General features: G+C 36.7%; 1 long non-coding RNA gene across 1 annotated transcript; it reads left to right on the top strand.

Moving 5' to 3' along the window:
• The first annotated feature begins 344 nt into the window (after positions 1 to 344).
• LOC115272123 lies at positions 345 to 4,517 on the top strand. Its single transcript, XR_003900259.1, has 2 exons — positions 345 to 492; positions 4,264 to 4,517. It is a non-coding gene; the product is annotated as an uncharacterized LOC115272123 (long non-coding RNA).
• Positions 4,518 to 6,231: the final 1,714 nt, after the last annotated feature.

Raw genomic sequence — 6,231 nt, forward strand, 5'->3', positions numbered from 1 at the left:
AGTATATAGTACATCTGAAACTAATATTACACTGCATGTTACCTACACCAGAATAAAAATTAAAAACTTAATACAAAATGAGAAATCCCATAGGTTCTCACCAAGAGTATTTTATCTTTGTGATAAAGGTTCCACTGATATTTTGGATGAAGATACACAGGCAGGGTTGAATTAAAATACAGCATTGACTTCCACTATCTTTTCTGACTTTTAAAGAGCACTTGGAAAAACTGGAAAATGAAGAAGGAAAGACTATGCCGTTTGTGATGATTTTTAATGTCTTTGATACTTTTGGCTTTCTTCCAGGGTAAAATGAGAATGGAGGTTGGTTGCCATGTGGGCTGGGCAGCTCTGCAGCAGGGCCCTTTCAGGAATACCTTGGTGGGGTCACAAGGTGTGGGAGGTCACATACAGACCTGCCCTCCCCTGGGACAACGAACAGAAGGACGTGGCTTTGCTGCCTCTTTGCCTTAAGGCACACAGTATGGTCAGGTAAGAGTTTGTCAGAAACAGTATTTGTTCACTTTCTATTTGACTTCAGAGACACAACTATTGAGTTAATAGTTTAAGGATGTACTTTTATTTCTTTATTAATGATTTAATTTGGAAGCTACACACATATTAGGGCATAGAAATAGCATAAAGTTCCTCACACAGTTTAACAAAAGAACATTCTCTCTCTCTCTCTCTCTCTCTCTCAACTTTTCTCTTACTTCCCAATTTGGATTCACGATGCAATGACCAAAGTCAATTCACTATATGAAGCACCACGACTAATTGTGTGCTACCTGTGGTCATGGTGTTATTTTCCACCCCAAAAGCCATGGTCACTAGGAACCTCTGAACCAAGAACAGAAACCGATAATGCTCCACCTCCACTTTTAAAGATCAATTCAAATCATCAGGATGATGTGGAATCTAATCAGTTAGTGGTACGTTTTCACATCTGTCTAAAAGACAAAGGTTTAAAAATAATGTATCATTTTATTTTTAAATGTTTTATTCTTTGTGTGTGTGTGTGTGTGTGTGTGTGTGTGTGTGTGTGAGAGAGAGAGAGAGAGAGAGAGAGAGAGAGAGAGAGAGAGAAGAGGGGCAGGGAGAGAGGAGAGGAGGAGAATCCCGAGCAGATGCCACACTGTCAGTGAAGCACTTGGCTCAAAACCATACACAGTGAGATCAGGACCCGAGCTGAAGTCGAGAGTCGGACGCTTAACCAACTGAGCCACCTGGGTGCTCCTCGTTTTATCTTTAATTGTTATCTCAAAGGTGGTTTGGACCCATGGACAAGAATATTCCCAGTTAAATGTTTGCCGTTAAATAAATTCATCAGTACTACGAAATGGCAAGTACCAGTACTTCCTACATGTAAGGTCCTCAGAGGCTTCTTTTTCCCTGACTATAGGGTCAGAGTCTAGAACAGTGAGTGGGTCTAGCAGTGTTTGCTTGCTGAAGGGCTGGCTCTGCATTATTTTGATGGCAAATATATAAGACAAAGTTTTATTCTGGCATTAGAAAAATAATTTTTAAATAAAATCATTAAAGAAAGGGTGTCATATTTTTTAGCAATACATTTAAGAAACGGACTTTTAACAATATCATTTTTCTTAGTGTTGTTAATAGATATACTAGACAACTATTTTTACCTTCATAGCTAACATAATTAAAATTGGTGTCATATCATCTACTATAGCTTCACATTTTTACCTTTAAAAGTAATATCATAGGGACCACGTCTGAAGTGTTGACTTTTTCCCATAGTCACCAACTCAGAAAATACCTACTTTCTTACAGTGACATTCTTACTAGTGTTGTAATGAGTCACTAAAGGATAAGAAAACTCTCCTTGTTAAATAGAAGCAAACAGGAAACACTGCAGAACTCAAATCTCTCCTAACGCCTCAAGAGGGCAGTGAATAAAATAAAATATAACTGCTAGTCCCCAAAATGATCAGACTTCCATATATACATTCTGGTATTACAAAACATATTCTTTCTAGTGATGTATTACCTATAATAAAAACTTTTACTTTAATAATGTTTTCTTTTATAAAAATGATATGAAATGTGTTTAGTAAGTTTCTGTTTTAATGTAAAGGAAGTCCTCAAAAAAAATCCTGTTTAAAACAGCGATATGGAGCGCCTGGGTGGCTCAGTGGATTAAGCATCCGACTTCAGCTCAGGTCATGATCTCACACTTGCTGGGTTTGAGCCCCGCATCGGGCTCTGTGCTGACAACTAGCTCAGAGCCTGGAGCCTGTCTTCAGATTCTGTGTCTCCCTCTCTCTCTGACCCTCCCCTGCTAGTGCTGTCTTTCTCTGTCCCTCAAAAATTAATACGCATTTAAAAAATAATAAAAGAGCAGTATGATCATCTAGGTTATAAAAAATAAAGCAACCCCAATACCTCTTGTTGCAGTCTTGACTATTAGGATGCCATAGGATGACCATGGACCTGAACTGTCACCATAGCCATGAACAATGTACAGGTTTCACTGGAGTGTGAGATCTGGAGCACTGCTGTCCTCAGGATAAATGTAGTTCGGGCCGATTTGATTTGTTTTGTAATCTAACTCAATGAGAGGCAAGGGAACACACAGAAAACCAGCTTCATATTTTGACTCCTCAATTTGGAGTTTAATGCCACAGAGGAAATGGGGCTTTTGTTTGTTTGTTTCTATTGTCTTGTTTTTGTTTGTTTTGTTTTGTTTTTATTTCTTTTTTATCTGGACCCAAACTTATCAAATATTCACCTTGGGGAAGACTGGAGCTCCCAGCTACCCTCCTGAATTTATTCTGGCTTATATTCTAAAACTACATTGCAGCGTTTTAAAACTACTTAAGCTTCATTTGATGAAAAGCTTTGGAATAAAATACATAAATGCATTTCACAATGTTACTTTCAAATAGAAGCAAAACCAATTTCAGAATTTCTAGGATACACACTGCTTTGCTATTCTAAAGAAAATGAATTTTTGAAAATATTTCTACTGGATCCTTTTATGGGATGAATGTTCTAAATGTATATAGTCTTATATTTTAGTGTAAGTACCCTAAAATCTAATTTAGTTAGATGTGGAGGGTTTTTTCTAGACAGTATAAAATGGATGAATAATGTATCCAATCAAATTTTATATTTGGATGACAGGAGGTATCTTAAGAAAATATGGCTATCTAAGAAAGGTTCATCAGGATATTTATATATCCCAGCAGATATATGACTGTGAAGAAATTACCTTCAGGTAAAGAGGAAGACTCAGGTATAAAATGGATTCTAGAATTTTTATGTGTTATCAAATCTCATTATGCCATGGGGATTCTCAATGTAGAAAGAAAATTATTTTAAAATAAATGTTATATCTAATAAGAAATGTATAGCTTTAAAATTAGTTTTCCTAGCCATGACTTTCCTCAGCAATCAATCAATAAAATTGATTGCCAGTTTTTCATACTGGTAGATTCTAAAAAGACACACAAGATGAGTAAATTGTCAGTGTGGTTTTGTTTTAAGCAGAATGATTTTATAGAAGTGCAAAATATGTAAGAAGTGGCCCTCATTGGTAGAAAGTTCATTTATGTTTCAGCTTAATCTATTACCTAGAGATAACTTACTTTATTCATAACTAGAAAAAAGAACGAAAAACCGAATATCTAGTTACACATGATTTGGAATAAAATGAGATGACACTGAGGTTTATTATCTGGCGGGCTCAGAGACGGTGTGAGTGTATACCCAAATCAGTTCTCTTACCATCATCGAAGCTTGAACTTTGAGGTCTGTTGTCTAAGCATAACAAGAAAGCAGTGAAAAAGAATGCCCTAAAAACTGTTTTTCCAATGAGTAGTATTTTTGTAGCTATTAGATTCCCTATGTTGGAACATTAGCCAGTTTAGGTGGTAGATGTGTACAATGCCTGCTGTAAGAAGGCAAATATCAACCCAGGGAAGGGAAGAGGAGGGAAGGGGAGGGGAGGGGAGAGGAAGGAAAAAGGAAAGAAGGAAAAAATGAAAAGAAGAGAAAAAGTCTACTAACACAAACTGTAAAGAGATACCTTAAATCATATAGGCACACTAATTTGTATTCTACCTTGTAATAGCATTTGGAGGAATGAAGCAGAAAGCAATAATGTGCCACTGGCTTATTACAATTTCACTTAAAACAAAAAGTAGAGTGAAAACAAAAACTATCCAGAGCCATGATGGGCTGAAGACTAAAATGGGCATATGTGTGTGTGCATATTTACGACTTCTACCAAATCATTCTTAGAAATATGTGGTCCTGCAAGACCAGAATTTCCAAGGAATGGATTCTCTCCATGGTATCTAATCCTAGATGGGCCAAGACTTAAAGTTCCCTGTGTCAGACCATCTACAGACAGAAGTGAACTTCATGAGACTGAGGGAAGACAAAAAGATCCACTGAAGCCATTAGACAAATTATTTGAGATGTCTTGCAAGTAACAGTTTCTTGGTATAACAGGAATTTAAAATAAATATGATTCCACTGCTCTGAGAACCGAAGCTTAGTCCTGTCATTTGCATATCAGTGGGATTATTCTGTCATTTCCATGTACTTTAATACACATTGAAGTCTCCATTCAATTACATACTTTTAAATGAAGTATTGATATTCTTAAATTTCATACAAAATAGCACCCTAGGAGTCTATTTGCTTTATTCTGTTTATATGCCTTAGAGCTCTAATAATTATATACATGAATATCTGTACATAAAAACATTATGAAATTTATTGATTAGTTTTTCTCTCTTACTTCCAAGAATGTCAACCCCTTAAGAGCATAGGATTTCTTGTTTGTTCCACTCACAGTAACTGGAATGATGGATGAATGAATGAACAGAAAAATTAAATAGTTAAATGACTATGACCAACAAACAGCTTTGATTTGGTGAAGAGCAGAATGCCCCTGCCCAGCCCTCTTCGCAAGTGAGGTGCTGGAGAGAAATCCCATACTTGCCAAGGCTTAGAGAAAGGAGAGAAAACAAAGGTGTCTGAGCAGTTGACTCTCACATAGCCCTGAGATCAATGAACTCTGGATAGGAAAAACAGAGGCTATTTGGAAAACTTTTTAATTTTATCACAAGGTAATCTATTCCACCAAAATCATACCAAAAGAAGTTATTGATACTTGCAGTGAAAAAAGACTGTCATTTTATAACTACCCCATTGGGAAGAAAGTGATGATTTAATGTTTATATTATTTCTCATTTCACTTTTTTTTTTTGAGAGAAAGAATGCCTACAAGTGGGAGAGAGGCAGAGAGAAAGGGAGACACAGAATCTGAAGAAAGCTCAGGTTCTGAGCTGTTAATACAAAGCCCAACACAGGGCTCAAAACCAACAACAATAAGCTAAGATCATGACCTGGGCTGAAGTTGGACACTTGACCAACTGAACCAACCAGGTGCCCAAAAGTGATCATTTAGAACATGTGGGTTTTTGTGAGCTTTCGTCACAAGATCAGCAAAATGAAAACCGAATCCAGCAAGGAAGGATACAAGAGGAAAGAAGGAGGAGAGTAACAGAAAATCCCCTCCAACTACTTTAATAAGACATAAAAAACACAGTAAAATGCATACTTAATACAGAAATAACACAATTTTAAAATAATGGTACACTCATGTAGATGCTATGTTCGCATTTGGCTAAGTGTATGACAGGGTACTTCTAGGTAGTGGTTTTTGCTTCTCACTATTTCTTAAGTTCTGAATCTTGATAGAATGTGGAGAGCAACCCCTTAGTGGAGACTAAGCCCCTGAATAAAGGAAGAGCAAGACCTCAAGGACAGGACAGTTGGGTTTTACAAGAAATGTGAATTCATTTTCCCTCCCTGGTTGATAAGGCTGGATCATCTGGCTATGCTCACCTTAGAAATGATAAAAAGGAACCACATTTTCAACAGTTCAGAATATTTAGGGGATGGTTAATGCTCCCTGAGATCCCAATGCAAGAATCCATAACCAGCCTATGCAATCTTCCTCTCTCCACCCTGTGTATGTCCCTGTGTCTCTGTCTCCCTTAGAACCAGCTGTTTAACAATAAATTATTTTCAGAATAAAGGGTTCAGTGAGTTACATTTTCTAGTATTGTTTTCATACATTGGAAATACTGAAATGCGTCATTAAGTTGTAAGTTAAGTGAAACTCACAGGGATGCCAGTAAATTAAAGATCTATATAAATAGGACAATCTGTTTATAGCCAATAATGGGAAAATAT

This window comes from Suricata suricatta, chromosome 2 (genome assembly GCF_006229205.1).
Source record: "Suricata suricatta isolate VVHF042 chromosome 2, meerkat_22Aug2017_6uvM2_HiC, whole genome shotgun sequence".
NCBI classification, from domain to species: Eukaryota; Metazoa; Chordata; class Mammalia; order Carnivora; family Herpestidae; genus Suricata; species Suricata suricatta.